Source organism: Tiliqua scincoides, chromosome 3, assembly GCF_035046505.1.
Source record: "Tiliqua scincoides isolate rTilSci1 chromosome 3, rTilSci1.hap2, whole genome shotgun sequence".
Lineage (NCBI taxonomy): Eukaryota > Metazoa > Chordata > Lepidosauria > Squamata > Scincidae > Tiliqua > Tiliqua scincoides.
In genome coordinates this window covers 165253963-165260893 of record NC_089823.1, presented here as the reverse complement: position 1 = coordinate 165260893, position 6931 = coordinate 165253963, and the positions used below count along the sequence as shown (strand labels likewise).

The 6931-nt window shown below is 41.2% G+C and overlaps 1 pseudogene; it reads right to left on the bottom strand.

Moving 5' to 3' along the window:
• Positions 1-1065: 1065 nt before the first annotated feature.
• Positions 1066-1185, bottom strand: LOC136646808 (5S ribosomal RNA; annotated as a pseudogene).
• Between the last annotated feature and the right edge of the window lie 5746 nt (positions 1186-6931).

Genomic DNA, 6931 nt, shown 5'->3' with positions numbered 1-6931 from the left:
TTACAAAACTGTAATCAGGTATAAGACTTTTTAGATACAAAAGCACTATGCAAAGCTACCTTTACAACAGTGAGGGAAATAGTTTGAGAAAAGGTAGCACACATTTGCTACAGCATCCTGCACTGCAGATTAAAGAAGAAACCAAACCTAGAAACATAATCTCTTTTCATTGACCCATCTAAACAAGGCTACATCGGGTTCATCTTTTTTATTCAGCATGTCATTTCCCCAGACTGATGGCGAGAGACTATCTGGCTCTTAGGAGCACTCATGCATTAGAACGTACAGTATATTATATTGCCAAGTGACATTTATTCAGCAGCAACCACATGTTTTCTTCTGAAGCTTTTGCTGTCCACATAGATGTAGAGATGATATACGCAGTTTACACAAAGCAGTCTCCATAACAAGTACCATTCTCAGTCACCACCAGTGGTATAGCGGTAAAGCTTATAGTTCAGGTGCTCATCATGACAGTCCCACAGCCACACTCTCTTAAGAATATCACAAATCTACTTTAAATGTCTTAATTTGAACAAATTTCTACTCATGCCACCTATTTCTACTTTGAGGCTTATAACTCATTCACAGCACAATTCTTTGCATGTCTACTCAGAAGTAAATCTTACTGTGGACAATTGGGCTTACTCCCAGGAAAGTCTACTGCCATAGGCTACAGTCCTATACACACTTATCTGAGAGTAAACCCCATTGCATTCAATATGACATTTCTAAGTAGACATGCAGCAGCTTGTGCTGTTAAAGATCTAGCTCAGCAGTGTCAAATATAAGGCCCAAGGATGGCCTGCAGTGGTTCTTTATCCATCCCACCCCTTGTTAATTGGACTCTCCAGCACCATTATTACGCGTAATTGCTCTCAGCTGATGAGCCGCAAAGTGGTGCATTGGCAGAAGTGGCACTGCTGAAAAGGCAGAGCTGGGAGGGCCCAATTATCATGCAGGCCATTCTTTCAGCACCTCTGTTTCTGCTGAGGTGTCACTGCGGAAAGGGCAGTCCATGTAATAATTGGTTGGCAACCTTCAGTCTCGAAAGACTATGGTATAAGCCTACAGCACCTGGTATTCCCAGGCGGTCTCTCATCCAAGTACTAACCAGGCCTGACCCTGCTTAGCTTCCGAGATCAGACGAGATCAGGCATCTGCAGGGTAACAGTTGCTGCAAGCTGTTGCGGTAGGCTTATACCATAGTCTTTCGAGACTGAAGGTTGCCAACCATGTAATAATTGGGATCGCCCATATCTTGAAAATGTAAATCAAGATTTGCATATTTTCTCTTCTGTCATTTGCAGCTAATAAATTCCTAAATGAGAAAAAGTGCTTATTTCTGGTCATCATCTGCTTAATGTCATTAGTTCAAGCCCTCAGCAGATGGCCATGAATGCTATTTGGACCACTGTATGAAATGCATCTGACACCCCTGACACCCATCTGACCCCCGTCTGTCTAGCCTTTTTCACCCCAGACATTTGAAATGAGTTGCAAATTGTTGTTGTTGTTGTTGTTTTAATGGAATTTGTTTCAAACAAATATACAAGCAGTGCAAGCCTATGCATGTCTATTCAGAAGTAAGCCTAATTGATTTTAATGAGACTTCCAAGTAAGTATGTATTGGATTGCAGTCAAAGTTTATTAGAGTGTTAACCAAGTAACCCCATAGGGCAGGCTGGGAGTAAACCCCATTAATGGGGTAAGCAGAAAAATAGCTCATTACCCCAAAGTGACTTCCAGGAATTGGGATTCCTGCAGAGGGGGCAAGACGCCAAGTTTTTCAAGCTCCTGAACTCCTGAAGCGGCCCCTCTCCCCACCTTCAGAGCCAGTTGCCGCTGTGGAGGCATCTCCTCCATGTTGCTGTCAGAGCCACAAAGGATATTACCTTCTCCAGGAACACCAGGGCCCCAAGCAGCCTCCTACCCTGCGTTGGCTACAGCATAGGCCATGTGGTCTTGCTTTTTCATCGCAGGGTTAGGACTGTGCTCTTCGGGCCCAACCCTAATGGGTCATAGCACTGGTGCTGAGCTCTCGCACTGGGTGTCATAAGCATGCCATAAAGCACGTTTATGGTACCTTTAAAGTAGGAAGCACTGGCGCTGGGCCAGCACCAGTCAGCACTGGGCCCAGCACCAGACATACGCTGCCCAGAGGAAGGTAAGAGCTCCGGGCAGCAGTGCAGGCTTTCAGGGTGGAACATTCCACATGGAGGAAGGGTGGGGCAGGGGAAGGACCCAGCCCAGGAGGGGGTGAGACCAGCAGAGAGCCGGTGCAGATGTGAGAAGCCTCATTGCGGGGCCTGGGGCTTTTCTTGGGGGGAGACCTCAGTGGCTTCCCAGTGCCTGCAGGATATTTTGGTCGCCATTTTGGCACTGCTGTTCTTCTGGGTGCCAGGAAGGATAGGATAGGACTGGCCAACATCCTGAAGAATCAACACTTGTTTGCATCTGTGTGTTACTTGACAACTTCCTACTAATTATTTTGGCCATTTAAAAAAATAGGAAGGGAAAATAAATATTGAAAAAATTTGGGAGTGTGAATGACTTATTTGTCAATAGGCACAGTGGGATAAATGAAGCTGAGCGTATTGAAAATGTAAAAAGAAAGGGGGAATTGAACAAGGTACATAAATGTGAACTGAAGGAGATAGGAGCCTGAGAGTGATTTGGGTTGAATAAATGGCCCAAGAGATGTGTTAAACACTTCCCCTGGTTTGATGGGTCATGATTTTTCCAGGGCTCTGCCAGAATAAAGCTTTGCCAGTTTTTATGTTAACCATAAGATGTACATATTTTATGGTTAACATCATAACCAACATTTCATTTTGGTCTGACCTACTCTGTAACACAGATGCATCTTCTAGTGCAGGGGTGCTCAAACTTTCAACTTTAGGGACCCTGGACCTTTAAAATTGTGTAGGAGAGATAATTTCAGCAGGTGCAGCTTGTCATCTGTGGGATGACAAGTTGCACCTGCTGAAATTCTCTCTTCTATACACTTGTTAAAGGTCCAGCATCCCTAAAGTTGAAAGTTTGAGCACCCCTGTTCTAGTGATTTCTACACACTTTTCCTAACTGCCTCCTTGCTCATCCTTCAGCATAACATTGTTCTGTTCCTGGATGACTGACGTGAGATTTGGGTGCAGGAGTCTGTTGCATACCAAATACATGCCCTTCCTGTCAGCTTCAATGCAACAGCAGAGAATAAAAAACAGGTATCCATCACAAACCTCAAATGAGCAAAATGGGAGACTGCTTCAAAGAAGCAACTGAGAGAATTATTAGAGTGTTTTATGCTCTGGGCTATAGGTCAGTAGCATCTTGCCATGGTGTCATTTTATTTCACAGGGATAAGTGAATAACAGGAGAGCTGAGATGACATGCATTTTGCAGCAGAAAAAAGCAAAAAAGCAAGGTCAAGTACAGTTTCAATAAGAACCCTGTTCTTTAAATCATTGTATTATCTTCCTATTTATCTCACACGTGATACAAACTCCCTGAGAAACGACTTTTAAATACATGCTAGTGAGAAATCTTTAACATCTGTCTTAACATTAACACTATAACTGATTTTTTAAAAATTATAATTACACAGGGAACTTTTTATCATATGTGGTGGACATGCGAAAAGCAAAGAAATATTGGAAAATGATACATAAATTGTTACAAGAGATATTGAATTGTGTATTACAATTCAAACTGGAAATATTCCTCCTACATCAGAAATTAAAGACTAATATAAGAAACACCTTATTGTACATATCAGTAGAGAGGCAAGAATATTGTATTCTTGTACAATTTGTACAATATTGTATGTAGTGGAAATCTACAGATGTTCCAACTAGAGAAAATTTATGAAATAGCAGAAATGGAGGTTTTAACAGAAAGAGTGAAAGAGAGATTTAAGTAGAGTAAGAAGATATTGGAAACCTTTTTATGACTGGATAGATAACTTTAGTTAAACAGTATTGACTGTTTATAAATCATTAATTAGTATAATGACAAATATGATAACCTTTGTATTGATGAGTATTTTTCTTTTCAGTCATTGATTTCTTTTTTCTTTTCTTTTTTTGGAACAATGCATGTTGTAGTCCATGGCCACTACCCTCATGTGTAACCTGTGTAGTCCCAGCCCTAAGTCTAACCCATTTTCCTCACCTGTATCTGTAATAAATAAATAAACTCTGCACACACACACAAAACTATAAATACACTGTAACAAAATGTAAACATTTTCAAGTTTATCTGAATATTTCAATGTTTCTTTATTAATTTTGGTGTGAAGATTTCAAAAATGCCACTATTTTTGGCATAGCATCACTAGTTTAGCCACAATTATTGCTATGCAATTTACACTATACTAGACAGCGGGCACAATCCTAACCCCTTATGTCAGTGTTTTCCAGCTCTGGCATAGCGGTGCCAGTGGGACGTGTGCTGCTCCCTGCAGTTGGGTGTCACTCATGGAGGCCTCGTCAAAGTAAGGGAAGGTTTGTTCTCTTACCTCAGAGCTGCATTGCCCTTATGTCAGTGCTGGAAAGCACTGACATAAGGGGTTAGGATTGCGCCCAAAGTGTGTTATAATGCATAATGATGACATAGGAATTAACTGCACTGTGTTCCTTGTATTGTTACTGCTGCAGCACAAAAGGGAGTCACTCTGGTGTTGCACCCACACTGCAAGGGTAACACAAGAAGGGGTCATAATTTGTTGGCTATTAGGTGAGACAGAGCTCACTTCAATATTTTCCCCTGCTTAGTTTCTTTGGGCACTGAAGCTCAAAGACTGCTTTCTGGTGAACGTAGAGCCTATAATTTCATAATACCATGGCAAAGCTAATGTTGAGTTTCTTAAAGACATGCAACAATTAGGATATGTTAGGATATTATGAGTTAGGATATTATGAGAACAGGATATTATGGATATTATTATTGTGGATATTATGGATATTATGGATGTTAGGATATTATAAGAACAGAAATAATGATTTAACTGTTCAACACACTGGCTAGTTGGAGAGATTTTTTTTTAACATAAATCTCAATTTTGTTCTTTTCCTGTTTCCTAGTTGCTCTGTTGGAATCAGGAAGCTCTCTCAGAGTTTGGATCTACAATAATTCAGAGGATATCCTTGTCTCTCCCCACCTTCCTATAAATAAATTGAAGAATTTTTACTATGTACTTACAAAAACGGTACGTAAGCTCTAGAGGCTGACTGTTCTGTGCAATTATTGTCTAAGCAGTGTGTGCTTATGAGGGTCCCACCCTGTTTTTTCCTACAAAAGAGATTCATAGGATTGGCAGGAATCTAAAAGGTTATCACCTTCACACCCCTGCTCTGAGGTAGGATCTTCATGTGCTAAGCTTTTATAGATTAACTATTATAACATTGTGGAGGGTGATGCAAGTGAACAGCAGGAGGGAACATGATGTGACATCCCAAAGGAAACCTGCAGATCAGATAACTATGGAAGACTTAAGCAACTGAGCCAAGCAGTGATGTAGTGATAAATATGAAGTGTAGCAATGTACGGTGACACCCCACGTAATCACAGACCATAGCCAAGCCCCGCATACTATACCACAAGAACAATCAAATTTTAGTTTCTTCGTTAGTGTTTGTTCATTTCATGAGTTTTTTGAGAATGGTTATTAGTTTCTTCGTTTTCTTCTTCTTCCACACATTCCTACTTTGGAATTTATTATAATTGTTTAAAGATGTAGCTCATTTTAAACCAAACAAATGTCTGGCACCATGGCAGATGGTAAAATCAATTCTAGATGGACAAGCATTTAGTGGTGTTGGAGTGGTGGTATCTCTTCTTAATCCCTGCTTCTCATGTGCAAATTGATCCCTCCAGAGCATGACTTGCAGCAGAGTTTAGCCTACAAGCTTGACCCCCAACCCAGAACAGAAACAGCATCATCCTATGCAAGTCTGCTCAGAAGTTCCATTCAATGTGGCTTATTCCCAGGCAAGTATTATTGGATTGCAGCCAAAGTAACAACAACATGACGTGCAGTGTAATCCAATCTTGCCCTGGAACAGACAGGCCAGGAGACTTGTGCTATATCCAGGGTCTTTCCAGCCCTGACAAAAGGGCAATGCAGCTCCAAGGTAAGAGAACAAACATTTCCTTACTTTGAGGAGGCCTCTGTGAGTGACACCGAACTGCAGGATGCAGCACATGTCCCATTGGCACCACTATGCCAGTGCTGGGAAGTTGCTTTCCAGTGCTTTCCAGTGCTGGAAAATGACAGAAGGGGTTAGGATTGCCCCCGAAGACTCCAGGAAGCCTGAAGGTTCATAAGAATGAAGTTCTGCTAGGAAACTTGACTGCCTTGGTGGAAGAATGATTTAGTTATAAATATAATTCCGAACAGATGATATTTATCAATTCTGGAAGAGAGCTGTTACTTGATTGTCACCACCACTTTGCTCTGTGTAATGTATGTTGGAGGCATTATTCTGTAAGGGCTAAATTATATCTTATATTAAATGTGTAGTTTGATCTCATGTGTGTGATTTTTTTTTTTAAATAACCACCAGGTGAATTCAGGGAGGAGGAAGCAGGATTGGGACTGCATTGTGCAGGAGTGGTACATAACCCTTTGCCCTTCCATCACAATCCAAACAAAGAATGCCTCTTGCTCAGCATCTATTTGCTTTGGGAGTGAAGCTGGCATTGGCAGTAATGACAGCCTTCCTTCCTAAGTGAATAATAGCTTCAGATGAGCAATTTTCAATGGTATCATCACCATGCAAACAGAAAAGGCTAAATACCCCTTCTCCATGCACTCTGTGCCCATCATAGTCAAATGTAAACATACATGTCTATAATATAATGTGCCTGGGATCTATTTCGGCTCGAAGCACTACAAAACCGATGTGATCAGAGGCCATATTGGAACACAAGA